The sequence below is a fragment of the Corvus brachyrhynchos genome, unplaced genomic scaffold (genome assembly GCF_000691975.1).
Source record: "Corvus brachyrhynchos isolate BGI_N302 unplaced genomic scaffold, ASM69197v1 scaffold115, whole genome shotgun sequence".
Taxonomy (NCBI): Eukaryota; Metazoa; Chordata; class Aves; order Passeriformes; family Corvidae; genus Corvus; species Corvus brachyrhynchos.
The window spans coordinates 10,443,943-10,460,551 of NW_008239553.1; the positions used below are offsets into that span (position 1 = coordinate 10,443,943).

A 16,609-nucleotide genomic window follows, 5' to 3' on the forward strand; every position below is an offset into this window, starting at 1 on the left:
TACACCCTTTAAAAAGTCTTGTCAGTCCCTCTGAAATGTCCTCTGTTGTTACAGAGCTATAGGAAGAAGAGTACAATGTGTCCTGATTCTCCTTTTGCACTGATGCAAGTCAAAAGTACTCTGAAGTACACAGGAACTGATTCAGTCCTCTTCTAGAAGAGCATTTTCTTCATAAGAGAAAAAAAGACTGTAGTTAGAGTTGGTTTATTTGAGGGAGACCTTCCTGGTGGAGAAAGAGGTTTCCTTCAACTCAAATTGCCAGTTTTTGCTAAGATGTGTGCAAGTGTCTAACATACTAGTATTATTCTGGTTTTACTATCTAGGCATTTGACAGTGATTTTGTTAATGTTTTCAAAATATGTTGCTTTCTTAGCAACTCCAGCTCCTAGAAGCAGGGGACTACATGAGATTTTCAGTTTTATTGCTGAAATTTCTGTCTCTGCTGGCTGTAGAAATATTTACACCTAAAATAATCTACCAGTTCAGAAACAGGACCCAACTCAAGATTTTTTGAGTGGTTTGATTTGGAAATACTATAAATACATCACTACTTTGAAAGAGGAAAATATGAAAATAACCTGGTTTAGTGGAAGGTGTCCCTGCCCATGGTAGGGCCTTGGAACTAGATTATCTTTAAGGTCCCTTCCAACAGAAATCATTCTGCGATTCTGTTAAATACCAGGTGGGGGTGGTAGCTGGAATACAGGAAGAAAGGTGGGAATATCAGGATAAAAAAGGCTTATTTCCCATAGGTTAGGGGTTAAGCTGCATGGCCTTGGACTTAGTCCCCTTCCTGCCTACTTTTCCAGTTAAAACAGATGTGCCTGAATCTCAAGTTTAAGATGGAACCTATTGGCAAAGATCCAATCAAATGCTACATCACAAAGCTTCCAAATCTGGGCAGATGTGGAGTTGTACTTGACCTGCCTTTTCTTGCTTCCCTCTACCATGTTTCAGCTTTATCATTTGGAATGGGCCTTTATTGCATTTTGAGGTCTGATCATCCCTTGTATGCACTGTGATATAAAAAGAAGGATGGTTAGGAGGAGTCCACAGTCTTAGAGATGCTTTGTCAGCTAGTGTCTTCTTGGTCTCCTTCTTTACTTTTCTCTGTAGCATGGGGTATGGATCACCTCCTGACATGATCTAAGCACATTTGCCCCACAAATCCCTTGGAATTTTGCATGCCCTAGAACACTGGTGATGCCAGTTTTGTCTTTCTGGGGCAGGTTATAGGACTTGAGGGTCCTGGTAATTTTTTTTTTACTTAAGTGTTTTTAGCATACTGGAAATTTGTACCCTGTTTTTGTGGACCTTTGTGTGCTAAATGCCTTGTACATTATTTTGTGGGGTTGGTAGAGACTGGGCTCTATTTTTAAGTTTGTAATTTCCAGTTCTTTGTTGTTCAAAGACACACAGTCCCTGCTGTGTGCTGTTCCATTTACTGCTCCCTTTTCAGTCTTTTTTTGCCATCTTTCCTTACTTATTCAAATTTGTCATTCCCAATGGTATTGCTGTTTTGTTCAGTGGGAGCCATGATTAAAAGTTTCCCCACTGGACTGATTTGATTTGATACCTGTCTTTTCAACCTCACAGTCTTTGAAAAAATTCCTCAATACATAGGCAAATACCAACACCAATGCTGTGGCCTCATTCTTCTTCCATCTTGTGCAGCTTTTTACCTTAGTATAGTGAGTGTAAATCAAGGAGAAATCAAAACGGAGTTCTCAGTCTATGCAAGCTTTAATGACAACCAAATGTACAATGGCATGGGGAAATGATGTTTCTGAAGTTCAGATTCAGGCCTTAAGCCCAGACTGAAGCTGAATTGTAATTTGTCATAATTTACCTGTTATTAAAATATTAAATGTTTTACAAAAGCAAGTTGTATTTTCTCTGCTTCCACCTTTTAAAATTTTTTTGTACTATTCCTCTGTTAAAAAGTACTGACAGTTACAATCACATGGAAAGATATTACTGCAGTAGCCAGTTTGGTTCTTCAGGACATTATATAAACATGTTCCTCAAGTGACTATAGAACCTGGAACGCTGAAGGAAGCAGATAATTGCAGAGACAAGCTGTATTTTTACTGCTGTTTTTGGAACACTAACAACCCTCTAAAAGATGGATATTGCTAGAACTTAGTCCTCTTCTTTCTGTAGAACCATGTGTTCTGGGATTCTTCTTCAGTATTTTATCAAGATTTTCTCCTTTATGCAGGCAGAATTAACAGAAAACAGAGAAGCAAACAAACCTAAGCACAAGCATGCAGCATAAAAATTCTGTAAAGTGTCATTTTGGGGATATTAGAAACAATCTCAAAACCATGTGATCCTGTAGTAAATTACAGCCATACCAGCTATCACCTCAAAATCCTGTATGAATTTTTGCCACAGATGCTTTCCAGATGCTGCAGCAGTTTCCAGCTGCTTCTCCACTTTTGGATGCACCAGACAAAACTGAGGAACCTCATCAGCTGATGGACAAACTTATGAAGGGTAAAATGGAGTAGGAGCTACTTAGTAGGAACAGACATAATTTCATCTAAGATGCCACTGGCTGAAGACACAGATGCCAGCTGTTTATCAGCTCGCTTCATACTGAAGGTTCATTTTATTTTAGTATGCTCTGCACTTGGACTTGCCTTCTTTCCTTCAGTCTTCTGGCTTGCTAGACCAAAAGGAGTACAAGAGTGCCATGAACTTATCATTCATACAAGTGTATAATTTTCTTGTAATTGAACTTCTCTCTGGCAAGAAGTCACATGAAAATCAAGTTTTGAGATTTCCTAGCTCTCCATTACCCTCACAACAAGAACGACCTGGAAGAGTTGCATCAACACATAAAAAGTCAAATGAACACCAGGCATTCTTTGTATTCAAAACCCATATATGTGTTCCTATAGCTCCTCTTAAGTAAAATATTCAAAGTCATTCACGGCAGCCTTATAACCAAGAGTCCATGTGGCAGTGATTAATTTGTAAATATAGACAATCTGTGCATAGGCAGTGCTGTAGATGAGCGATAGTCAAACCTGAAAAGTTTGCTTCTTGAATGGACTGAGAGGGAGCAACATAATCACCAGGGTGTGGTCTCCTATGCTGTGCTGTGGTTGATGCTTTGTCATCATTGTTGCGTGCTGATGGTAAGCTGTGAGCAGGTGCTTTAGTGCACTGTCAGGTCGTCACTGTGATTAGCTTGTAGAGCTCTGCAATTGTGTTTTCTTCCTGACTGCTGGAGAGAAGAGTTGCCTTCCATCTCTCCATCTTTCTGCTTCTCTCTTTAACTACATCAAAGAGTAAAGAACAATCACTAGTTCTTTGAAATATTGGCTAAGCCTTCTTGTTTGTTGAGCAGAGAGGCTCTGATTAGGCGTACTGATTCCTTCAGAACCCAGATGTGATGTTTTAAGGAACTCAGGCTGAGCTATGTAATACATTAGATTGTTTTCCATTTTCTGCAAAAAGTGTCCTGTGTTTCACTGAGTCATATGGTGCTGTCTCCTGGTTTTTCTCTTTATGCTGAGAAAGATTTAGTGTGTAACTGATGAGTGTATGTTACACAAAAACTCCAAAGAGTATCTGAAGGGCTTTTCTTGCATAACCCTCACCAAACATGATTAGATTTTTTAGCATTCCATGCATGTGGCTTGTGGTTCTCTTTAGGGAGAAGAGGGGACACTTTGGAGGGAAAGGAGATCATCATTCTGTTGTTCAAGTGATAGAGCCAACAGTGCTGCTATCAAAGAATCACAGTTCCCAAGCTAACGACAAAGGAGATCACCCCACAGAGGTCAGAGGAGGCATTTACCTGCCAGCTTTGTGCTTGGTAGCAGCTACACCAAGAGGATTCATCTGTGCACGATACTCCTTAGAAGCAGAAGACTTCCATACCCTCCTTACATGTGACCTTTTTGCAGATCTTTTATTTTTCTTCCCTTCTCAACTCCTGCCCATGGAGGCACTCTTCCCTTCCCCCTCCCATTGCCTTGGAGCTGTTTTGCTTCTCCTGATGAATGTCAAGTGTTTTGGGCCTGCAGCCCTACTGGGTGGGGGCTAAGACTTGGATCTACCCCTGAGACACAGTGGAGCCAGCAAAGATGGGTTATTTTAAATTGTGTGGTGACAAGCCTTTTTTTTCCCTCCCTTTTTGTTCCCAGAGGATAGCTGGGGAAGTTTGCTGTGCCAAATGGTTGGAATGTGTTTTTTCTCCTCTTCCTCCCCCTTCAAAACAGAAAGAGAAAACTTTATACTGTGAATTCCATTAATTGGGAAACATAAATCCAAACTGTAGTGCAGCATTGCTGGGCCTAGGCACCTATTAAAGTTTAATGAGGGAAGAGCAGCTTTCTCTTGCCCTCCTCTCTTATGCTCTCCCCACATCAAACTCTTTCTTGTGGTGCCATCCTGTTCCTCTGGGAGTATGAGAATGCCTGGGAGAGTGTGTGAGAGCATTTGTCCAAAGTTCTCATGGGTCTGAATGCAATATGTGACTCCTTTAAAATAATGCAACCAGAGTGAGGCGTGGACATTATTCCAGGCTGAAGTTAGTTGGGTAGCCAGTCTAGGAAAAAGAAAGAGAGATTCCTCTGGGTACCTGCCCAAAGTGGCTGCAAGCCCATTTGAGGGAAATCCACTCTGCAACAGAAATTTAACGTCTTATGTGCCCTGACCATATGTTTTGGACTGATGACAGGGTCCCCCATGATGAATGTTATATGGCTTTTTACTTCTTTTATCAAGCCTGGTATTTTCTCAGAACTTGATGATGAAGTATTTCCTTATCACTACTGACTGGCTGAAGAGATATCTCATTAAATCCAAAATAGAAAATAAGAATCCTTCTCCTTGTTCCAGCTGTGGTAATGGGAATAAATTGGTTCCCATCAGCTTGTACTGGATGTAATGGAGTCTCTTATACAAAAAGCCAACCAGAGAGGGCCTTGATCAGAGCATGAATGGGAGTATAATTAAACTGAGTGTAATAACATATACTTTAGCAAAGATACACAAGTTCATCTGAAATGGCTATGGAGTGAATGCCAAAAGCAAAAGCTTCTCTTTGGCATTGATGCTTCAAGAAGAAAAGCAATTCACATAGTTTAAGAAAGGTAGATTGGAAGGGTAACAGGAAGAGAGCTTAATTAGATGGCCCTGTGAATCCCAGAATTTATTAAAGCCAATGCTAACTGGCTCTGAGATCTGCTGCAGTAAAATAATAAAACTTGCCCTCAGGTAAAAATGCTTCTTATGGTGGTGCAAGACAACTGTTCATCTTGAGTTCTGGATAATATAATGTTACCACATGAGGTATTTTAACCTGCTGGTAATATTTTACTGCTTTGCCTGCAAGCTCGTCAATGTTTATATAACATTGTAAGCATTAAAACTCTTGTTTTTATCAACTTCGCCAAGCAATTTTATCAACTGCTGCTGATGCAGCACTGGAAGTCTGGGAAGAGCTGCTTGCTTTTGCTTTGAGAGATGGGATGTAAGGTTAGAGGGGGTGGATGGTGATTGCATGAGCAATGCAGGTCAGGTTACTGTTGGATTCCTCTTGCAAGATAAGTGAGAGCCCTCTGAAAGGTAATTATTGGAAAGCATAAATTCCTGAGATAACCTGTCCAAGAAGAAATACTGACAGGAGCAGAGGCTGTGTGTTAAAGGCTAGCCATTACTCCAGGGCAGTGGGCTAACCTTTCTCTCTCTCTTTTTCTGTAACCTCTCCTTGCTCTGACAGTTGACTCCTGCAGTTCTTTTCCTTCAGTTGCTTGTCAGTCTTGTCCTGTTTATAGACCACAGTGATGTTTGTCTCCATTCTGTACTAATTGGGGTGCAGACAAGTGGAGACTCTGGACGCAGTTTAGTTCCATGTCCAAACTCGTTTAGTCATTGTCTTTGCTTGTCATTGTCATTGTCACTGCAGCATTCAGGTAGCTTTTACAGGATATCTGAAATAAAAGAAAGGTTACTCCTGTACTTTAACTGATTTTTGTATAGAAGAGCTTCAACTAGCTTTCAGCACGACATGGAGTCAGCTTTGTCTCTGAATCAAGAAGGTTGCTGGATGGCAGTTGGGGAAGGAAGTCTTGCAGAGTGAGAAAACAAATTTCAGAGGAAAAGATGGAGCAAAACTGGGAAATAAGAAAAGTGACTTCTCTTTCTCTATGGCTTTGTTATGCAAACTCTCCGTGTCTCATCTGTAATGTAGAGATAATGATATCTACCCAGCTCCTATTTCCACTGGTTGATTGATTAATGACTGTCTCATGATCCCTAGATTACACTTCTGTGACCTGCAGTTTTAACTACTGCAGTGTATTACATCCCCGAAAGAAAATGGAACCAATGTGTTAGCTCTGGCTAGTTCCAGCTGGGAAAACATGATAAACTGACCTGAACAGCCTTGCCCACGTGTACCTGCTTCTAAGACCTCATTCTAAAAGTGCACTGAAGCATGTGCTCTCTGTTCAGCTGCCATCTCTGTTCAGCAAGATATTCAAGTATCTGCCTAACTTTGAATTGATGGGGAGTTGCACACTCAATAATGTGCTGTGCTGAACTGGGACCTAATGCTTGGTTGCAGGCAAGGTTTCATCACAAGTGTTTGAAGACCTCTGTCAACACATGGGGCCAAAAATGAATCTGAGGTCTGCCCTAGCATGATGGGGATATGCATTAAACAAGTGGAGTCTTTCAGACTTGCCAAAAGAGTAAGTTACTTGAGCAGAAGAAAGGATCTTTATTTTGCAGTGATAATTCCAGCAAAACAGTATTACAGGGTTTGCTAATTGTTAAGTGAATTACAAGGCTTTTCTATTTGCTTTAACTGTTCTACAGTAATAACCACCTCAATCTGATACTTAAGGTGGTGCTGAGAACAGGAAGCAAGTCAGAAGAAAAAGAGGTGCAAGGAAAGTCCATTTGTATGGGAAGAACCATCAGATATTTGAGTTTCTGAAAGCTGGTTGTGGCAAGTACTTTTTCTTGGCTTTATTAAAGAGTTCCTCTTAGGTGCCGCATAAGAATCTACAGAAACCAGGGCACAGGTGTTTGAAACATCACTCCTCAGAGTTATATGTGAGTATTTGCAATGATGGTTTGCTCTGCTCCCATGGGATGTGCTCCAGGTGCAGAAGATCCTGTGCCTAGACCTTTGAGTTAGTTCCAGTGTGCTCTCAATACAGGGTCTTCTTTATGCTGGGGAAGCTGTAAGATGATGTGGTGGATGCATCTGTTTCGCCTCTTATAATTTTTATCGTTACTGTTCAAGGAGTAATAATGATACTTCACCAGAAGAATGACCATAATCTGCCCTACTTCCATTTGTGGGTAGAGCTGGGGGAAGGAGGTGAGAAAAGGAAATCTAATTTACAATTCTCTTGGGAATTTCCCTATGTAGCATGAGTCAAGTATATCCCTGCTGTACGTTTGCCAAGGCCAGTAGATTTACACAAGCAACATGATTGTTCCTGATAGGAATGATTGTTCCTATGTATTTAAGAGAAATAATAACTCAAAGAAACACAACTTTAGTTCTAGGAATGAGATGACTTTGTAGAGAACAGAAAATATAATTTCCTGTTTTGTTTTGTGTGGTTGATAATTATTGACTGGGTACAGTGGATTTTAGTGGTTTCTTACATGTGTATTCAGTTTGTCACACATGGATTGTGACCAAGGATCTGAAAGTGCTACCCCTTCAATATTAGTAACTTTAAAATATTGTCTCTAGCTGATTTTTTTTTTCCCAAGGCTGACCTCAGGGGCAAAGTAAACTCTAATAATTATGTGGTTTTATGTTAGATCTATATAAATCTCTGCTTTGCTACTTGTGGGATCATTTTCACCTGTGCCAAATGGATTGTTTCCTAGAGTGGCATTTCCTTTACAGCAGGAGATACAAGGTTCCTACAAAAGAGACAAGTCAGCAGAAAAATGTGAATTTACTAACTCTTTCTAGAGAAAGGACAGGAAGTACCTAAAATATTAATGTAATAACAGTTCAGTGTAGTGGGGAAGCTTGCATACCATTTAGGAACATTTGTACTACTCTTCTACTTGCATGTTTATTTTAACCTTTAAATTCTGCCACCTGGATTGAATGGCACTGTATATTTGTCTACTAACTAACTGCGCAAGGAGCAGGGGAAATCCCAGCCTGAGAACTTCCAAGAGGGCTAACAGAGGTCATTCAGACCAGGACCATGCTGTAGAGCTTGGACAGCTGGGACTCTGACTTGGCTTAAAGCATGGGGCAAAACCCCCATGGTCTTTCCTGATATCTCACTGCCTATTGACCTCTGGTGGAGATATGTGGCTTCATGAAAGATGTGATACTCAGACACACATGAAAAGGAATGCTCTTGTCAGCTTAGCTGATATCATTTCGGTCAATGATGTAACTGGAGTAGGGAACAACTTCCATTTGCATTTTTTGTGTCTCCCAAGAGGGCTGTGCTGGTTGAGTGACCTAGCTGTCACCACTGATGGTGGACAGACTTCTTCCCATTGCAAACAAACAAGTGTGCCACTTGAAGACTAACCCAAGCTGGTTGTACTGCTGGAGGTACCTCTGGCAGCAGAAGGGGTTTTGTGAGCTTGCCCTCAGCTCTTGCGGGCAATGTCAGCTGGGTTTGCTCAAACAGATCGAATGGCCTTGCTTGAACTGAGTCAGGGAGTGCTCATGCAAGTATTGCCAGTGGCAGGAGGTGTGGGAGCAGTAAGCTCTAGGAGACAAGCAGTGAAAAGCAGCAGGGTAGGAGGGAATGGGTGATATTTTTAGCTGGCACAGCTAGAGCTAGGAGAGGATTTCTGTTCTTGATCTGAACATCTTTTTAGTACAGACAGTGCCTGAAGTAACGCACACGATTTATTAGTGAGGTAAGTGTAGGGTGTTACCCGTGTTCTGCAGGGGAACTGTTAGAGCTACAAAGGAAGTCACGGCAGAGTAATTTGTAGAAGTCTGGTTTGCTGTCTTGCTGGTGCCAGCTTGGGTGATAGATTATGATTTTCACCAGGAATGCAAAATATAGGACCACTGTGGGAAATCAGAACCATGGGAGCTGAGTGGATAGACTTTGTCTTTGACTACATCTGGCCCCTAAGACTATCGTTGCACTAAGCCAAACAGAATTCTGGTGACCCCAAGCCCCAGCAGCTTGAGTTGCTTTTCTAAAAATATATATTAAAAAATAACTTAGATGTTGTCGTGTCCAATCTAATACTGTTGCTGAAGTTTTCATTAGTTCATTCCTTTAGTAATTGGAAAGAATTTTTGACCTTTTAGGGGAGGTTAGGACCAAGCTGAATTCTGAGTGCAATTCAGACACAAGAGAGGTCTAGGTTATTATCTTTCACACCTGTTGTTCCTTTAATTGGATGATGCTGCATCTCTTTAAAACAGAAACTCTGGCCTGAGAAAGAATAGATGCTCTGAGACATCCCCAAGGAGTCTGCCTCTGAGATTAACCTAATTGGTCACTGTGCTGAGTCTAATAGAGATTGTATGCAATGTCTGTCTCTGGAAATAACTTAGGTTGCCTGATGTATGGCATGGAAACTGCTGCTGATGCCTCTTCATGGAAATGAAAGTAAAGTAAGAGAAGATGTGGACAAATTACCACATGCACTGTAGTATAATTGTTCACAGTCCAGTACATTTGAATGGGGCTGTTAACTTAATCTTTTGAAATACCTGATTTCATAAGTACACATCAACTTGTACCATACACAGATAGCTGTTATATCTAGCCAACAACTCTGCATGTTAACAGCTGAGTGAGATGGGCAGAATTATCCCACCTTTTTGGCTTTGAGAGCTGGGAATGAGGCTGCGGGCCTTGAGTGGGGTCATGCACAGCTGCAGGAAGAGGAGCATCTCTAGTTCTGATCCTTATTCCTGCACAGAGACAGCTGCAGCTCTTGACCCTGAAAGCCAGATTTTTGTCAGCAAGATACCATCATGCACCACACTCTTCTTGGCAGTATTAACTTGTGCTGCTGTTTCTTTTCTTTAAATGGAAATGCCAGCAGAGCTCTCATACTTCTACAATACCTGTGAGGATGGGGCTAATCAGATCAATTTTCCTCAAATTGTAAGTTAAGCCTACCTTTTGTCATTTTTCTTCAAAGACAGACTTTTTGCATGAGATGATACCAGTAGTTTCACAGTGGATTAAATTACAGCCTAAGCCTGTTTCCAGAGTAATGAATGTAGCTCGCTCTACAAGGCCGCGCTCTCTGTTACAAATCAGGATCACACCGTGATTCAAGCAGTGAGTACCCTGTTGATTCTGGCCACAAGTAGCCAGCAGGGATTTCCAACCCTTTAGGGGAAGTCTGCTGGTAAATACCTGCAAAAGGGGATTTCTTTGCCCTTCTGCATAGAAGACGGGTGAATGCTGGGTGTTTGGAAGAGGGTGCTGAAAAACCTCACACTGCTTTTACACTGATTTGGGATTCAACCTAGACTTGAGCATCTTGCATCAGGGCATCTTCTTGACTGCTGTAATGTCTGGGCTGTGCCAGTGCTGACTCAGGAGCTTATCATCAGATCTCTGATGGCTCCTAATCCCTTGAACCACACACAGTCTCTGCACCTGCCACAGAGCAGTGAACAAGTGCTAGAAGCTTGTCTATTTTGACCTGTCTGCATGAGTTATTCCAATGAAAGGAAGAACCTTTGTTTACCCTTGGATCATTGCTGCTCTAGCAACAACACTGTCTTCTTTGTGTACTGTTTTGTGGTCTGATTTTTGTCATCTACCTACCACAAAAAGAGTCCTGCTAGCCATTGTTTTCTCTGACTCCCAGGCTGGGGAAAGTTATACAGTCTTCCTGTTGTCCATCAGGTGAAATCACTCAGTGTGTATAGAAATGAAATAGCTGTCTCAATGACTCTGGCTCTTGGAGAGTGTAGGATAGACATGTGTTTGTGAGTCTTTAGAAAGCTGCCAAGTTTATGTTAAAAAACTGAAAGCCCAGAAAGTTTGAGTCATTCTGTAGCACATCTGGAAATCCTGTTTTGCCTTTGCTCACATTAACACCCCTTACATCATTAGAAAATGTTGTGCAGGGACAGTTGCAATGGACCACTATGAGAAAACTGAATCTGAACATTCCTGCACTTTCTGGCTTGCCACTAGAGTTTGTGGTAGGATTTTGAGCAGTCTGTTATGCTTTACCTAACGCCAGGGAAGCCATTTTCTATTCCTCTTGAATCTCCATGTCCTACCTTTCTGCAGTTGCAAAGGGTGCATGATTGTAGCATTTAGGCACTGCCTACTGAGTAAAAATTCCAGAGAGTACAGCCAAAGGAGGGGCCTAGCCAGCCCTTTTTTGTTCAATGCTCAATAGTTGTCTGACACTCTTGAATATGTCATATTTTCTTTTGCTTGGATCTTTTGATGAATGTTATGTTAGCATCTTGCAATGTAATGTGAGGATGAGCAAAGCAGAATGCTTTACCTCTTCAGGGAAGATGCTCTGAAGCTGAGGGTCTGCTGTCTGAAGATGTTATAGAAGCCTGGTGATACTGGACTCTGTTAAGAACAGGTTTCCAGTTGCATCTGGGTCTAGAAAGGAGAAGCAGGCATTCAAGCAGCTTGAACTTAGTCCACTGTGCCCTTCATGAAAATCAATGGTGTTTCAGGGTCTGTGAGGAAAAGGCATGAGGACAGGCAGGGGACTATGGACTTTGGCTTGCTTTGTGATAGGGTAAGTACCACAGTTTTGCAACTACCTCTGTCTTTGTTGCTTTTCTAGTCTGAGGTGGAGAGTCAGAGTAGGCCAGTCCAGATGGGAGAAACACACATGAAATGGCCAGGCTGCAGCTTGAGAATTACGCTGATTGGAGAGGGAGAGGAAGGTCCTTTTGGTGATTGTGTCTATAAGATTGTCGTATTAATAGTGTTAGTGCGTAGTTTGTAATACTTCCCACTTCCTGTCAGCCTCATTCCACTCTCTTCTGACTTCAGCCTCTGCCAGCTATGCTGCCCTTGCTTTCAACACTGTGAGGTTTGGGAGAGTGCTGTCAGCATGAGGGGGAAAAAGATACATAAAGCTGCATGTCATCAATGTAATGGCTGGCATTGCTGCCCAGATACTTCATCATATTGCCTGAAGGTTTTGCATAGATATTAAATAGAAATGGTTGAAGAATTGAGCCTTGTGGCAGTCTTCATGTCACAGGTCATAGAGAGAAGGAGCAGCCGCCTGTCAGGGGCCTCATGGGACCTGCTGGAAAGGAATGAGTATAGCCAGCTCAGTGCAGTTCTCTCAACACTTGCCAAGACGTGTAGCTGTCCAAGATGGTCTCCAGTGTCACAGGCAACTGATAGCTCAGGTAGTGCCTGCCTGATTTCTTAGTCTCTGCTCAACTTTGTGAGAAGGCCTGAGACCACACTGGTGCTTCATTTCCAGACTCATTCATGAGTGTCTCCAAAAGGAGAATAAAAAGTATCTTTTGAAGCTGCATTGTACCACTTCTCTCATACACTTCTCAGATCTCACCCAGTTTGAAACTGGATGGCAGTGCTGCTGAATAACAAGTTCTGATTTAAAAGGTCTTTTCCAGTTGTCCTCACTGTTCCTCACAGTATCAAATGAGTCAAATTATCTAAAATGTAAGACTAGAGGCTAATAATAGTAAATGAAAACTCCATGGTCTTAAGGAAAGCAAGTCCCACATTTTTGATTGTGACTGAGGACCATTGCAAACTGTAGAAGGAAAAGTGTTGCTTTCTGTTACATGACTAGTCATTTCTTCCTGTGCTATCAGGTTTTTACTTGTCTAGTCATGTAGTGAGCATGGGTTTAGAGGGAAATGACTAGAAAGAGGCCTGGCCTCAAGAACTGGAGACAATCTGGATTCATACTCAGAGGTATCTGGTGGAAATTTAAGAGCTGCACTTAAGGAGGACTGGTTCTTTGTTATACAAGTTTTCCTGGGCTGATGTGGACCTGTAGTCGTGGTTGAGCATGGCTGGTTATAGGTCTTCAGCGAGTGCTCACCTTCTCTGGGTACTAACCTGAATTGTGTTAGGCACTGCAGGAGGGGCCTGATGGATTCTGCCTATTTTATAGCCAATGTAAAAAGGTGTAAGTGCACTCAAAAATATGTGACTTTGCAGGATGGATTGTGAAGTAGTGGTGGAGAGTTGCTCCGCTGCTTTCAGGGCCCATCAGGATCCCTTGTCAGCACAGAAACAAACATCTTGAACATCTGGAATGAAGTCAGGCTCTTGGTCCTTGTTGCTAATTTATGGGCTTATAAGACAGGCAACTTCTTGGGTTTCTTTTTTTTTTTTCCCCTCATTGAAGGCATGCCTAGACAGCAGAGTCATGTCACTAGGTACTACACAGAAAAGTAGTAAGTTGGAGTCTGCTTAGAAATCTTATGGACTAGTTAGAGCTAGCCGGCAAAGATTGAGGGAAGGGAAGAATTTTTCTTCCCTGACTTCGTTATTAGCTGACCTGTTTCCATGATAGAAACCCTCAGTTTCTTAACACTTAAAAGAACAGTGACCTCAAGGATGTCACAGAGTGTGATCTTCCATGCTGGTGCTTGCTGTCATGGCAGTGACTACCTGCAAGGCTGCACAGAATTGCACCAGGCTCACATCGCTGTCCCAGCCCCCACAGGGCTGCTGGTGCTTTCAGAGTGCTCACCTCCCCGCTCACACGGAGCTTCCACTGCTCCCAGCCTGCTGTTTAGTTTCAGTCCGACTTTTTTTGCACCAATAAAGAGCCTCTAACCTCCACTAAACATTTCCCTCTCCTATGCAGCTTTGCAGAAGTATGCAATAGCATAGGTTGTTCTTTTCCAAGTCCGGGATTCTTTATCAGTCAGCCAGAACCAAGTTATTTTAGTGTGCATGGGTTGGTATGTAAGTGCAAAGCCTGTGTGTATGCCAGCAGTGTCACTGGCATGCCTGCCCCAAACAGCTGGGGTTTCACCTGGGGCTCTGTACTGAACGGCTGTGTGCTTTTCACAGTGTGCTGACAGCTGTATTCTGTATTTCCAGTTGTGCTGCCTTCAGTATGATTTGCCTTCCTTGTCCAGCAGTTGTTCATGTCTACTCCTTGCTTTTTTTTCCCCAGCATCTTTAAAATCTGCACATATGCTGATGATTTTGTGTCATTAATATCAATCTAGACAAGTCTGTGTGACCTTTAACTCCCCTGTCCAAAGGGAAGAATTGACCCTTGCAGTCAGTCACAGCACAGCACTGACTCATACATACTTTTCATAAAAATAATGCGGAAATTCCCCATAGTTTTTACAGATACTTTTTCAGGAGTTGAAGTGTAAGTCTTCCATAGCAACACAGTTTGGGAAAACTATGAAGCATGAAACAGATAATTAATCTTTTTTCTGACATATGATACACTTTATAATATTCATTTTTTTCTCTTCTTGTATCTCACTTGCTCAAACTCAACAGATCTGTTTGAGTTTCATTTGAGCTCATGTGCTCTCCGGTCTTATTCCCACCCTTGTCTGTTCTCCAGTTCCATTGTAAACCTCCTGGGAGGGGGCTGGGATTTGTCCCACCTCCCTGACTCCACAGTGATGAACACAACAATAGGACCGTACTCCCCCTTTTTTGCCCTTATTTTAATATACTTTCTGTTTTTTCCTGCATAAAATAAAACATGCTGTGTTTAGATATGTAGCACAAAAAATGAAAAAATATCGCTAAGTTTGAAGTTCTTTTAAAAAAAAAATAACTGAAGTTTGGAATGTGTCAGAATCCCTCCAATAAAGACTAATGGTAAAACAAAACAACTAGGCACTCAAAAGTAAATTCAGGGAAGCTGTTTACCACTGATATATGAGTGTCACAAGGAAATACCGTTTCTTTACTTTCCTATATTTGATTATTTGTCACTTTTAAAAAAAAATTCAATTTATAATTAAGGCCAGGACAATTCCTCAAGGTCTCAGTATCTGAATATCTTTCCAGTGAATACTTACAAAACTGCATTTTTTTGATCATGCTTTCTGTAGTGGAGCCAAGGCAAGCTTTCTTAAAATATGGAGGTGACTGAATACTTCTAAATTGTTATTTTTCTTTAAGGCAAAAAGTGCATATTTAAAATCTTTAAAATTAATGTAATGAAACATCTAGACTGCAAGATTGTGTCAAGAGTGAATTTGACCTATTAGCTTGGTTGCTTCTCTGCCATTAGGATCTCAAAACCTCTTTTCTCCCTCTTAGAAAAATCTGAAAATTTCTCTACTTGATAATGTGATTTAAAGTCAAATATTTTACATTTGAAGACTTACAGTTATTTTCAGTCTTAGAGCAAGGTGGAAACTGAAGCAATCTCCAGTCAGATCCTATATCTGGGTTGCTGAGATGTATTGTCTTTGTTAATACGGATGCTTTGTGGTGCGCATATTCTAATGACTGAAGTGATTTTTGGCATAAGGAAGACTTATGCAGTGGTGGCAATTTTTTGTCACACAGCTATGCTTTTCTTTTCAGTAAACTCCTTAGAGTTAGAGAGCATCCCTGGTTTAATATAGAAGGAATCTGACATAGCTCTGAGGAAACTCATGTGTTTGTGGAAAGAGCTGTTAATCTTTGATCAGCTGGGGTCTCCTTGTTACTGACTTTGATTACACAAGTGTACAACTTTAATTACAGCTTTTAATAAGATTTCATTTCTTCCTAGTCACATTCTTTGTATAGTAGTGCAGCTTATCTTTTCCTTTCTCCCCTGGTCCCCTTCCCTTCCCCCCCTGCCTTTTTATGGAAAAGGGCATTTGGGGTCATTGCAGGGGATTCAGTGTCTGCAGGGATCCTGCTGTACACACTCTGCCCACGGCTGTACCCTCCACTTACACAGTCCAGAGAGCTCTCTCCTTCAGTTGCCCTCCAAAGATCCCTGCACTGGCAGCTGCCCAGGAGCTGGTGGTCAGCAGGGGAGGACAAGTCTGAGAGGCACCATGGTCACACAGATGTTCACTGCTGCACAAAACCTCTGAAAAACCCTTACGAAGTCTCTGTAGCCAAAGGATGTTCTGATCTCCCCATCATTGGATAACCTGAGACTTGGGTAAATTAAGTTCCGATTATCAGAATTGAGAAGGGGGAACTAGAGGTGTCTCTCTTGGTATTTGCTGTATTTGTGCTCTTCCCTAAGCCTCTGCTTTTAGCCCCTGTCAGTGATAGGCTATTGGTCCAGCATAGCCAAGACGAAAAGAGTTTGACTCTCATGTAAAGCATAACGTACAACTGAGGAGTCACTTAAAAGATGTGAGTCACAAAAAAGATACAGATGGTAAAACAGAGCAATTTGCACTGATTTGACATTCAGAGGTGTGCAAAATTTTAAAATGCCAGTTGTGCCTATGGAAGAGGATAGTGGGCAAAACAACTAATAGAACAGGAAAGGGACTCCCTTTTATCTCTGTGCATGCATCCCTTTGGCTCACTTGCTGTATGTGCTGTACTCTTTTCGCACACTAATGAATATCAGGGTCAGAGCAAGTTATGGTATCTATCACTCTGCTCCTGTTTTCTAATGAACTTACCCCTAACAGGTAGCTTTCCTAGCTATTCGTGTCACGACTGAATTTCACCTTGACAATAGATCA

General features: G+C 41.7%; 1 protein-coding gene across 13 annotated transcripts in view; it reads left to right on the forward strand.

Annotated features, from left to right (window-relative positions):
* DPF3 (double PHD fingers 3) overlaps positions 1 to 16,609 on the forward strand; it is a 195,469-nt gene that overhangs the window by 74,560 nt on the left and 104,300 nt on the right. The window contains exon 1 of one of the 13 annotated variants that reach the window (XM_017742008.1): positions 15,547 to 16,068. The exons of the other annotated variants lie outside the window; for them this stretch is intronic. The gene's annotated coding sequence lies outside the window, so the exon portion shown is untranslated. Of the gene's footprint in view, positions 1 to 15,546; positions 16,069 to 16,609 lie in introns of those variants that run through there. 13 annotated transcript variants of the gene reach the window in all.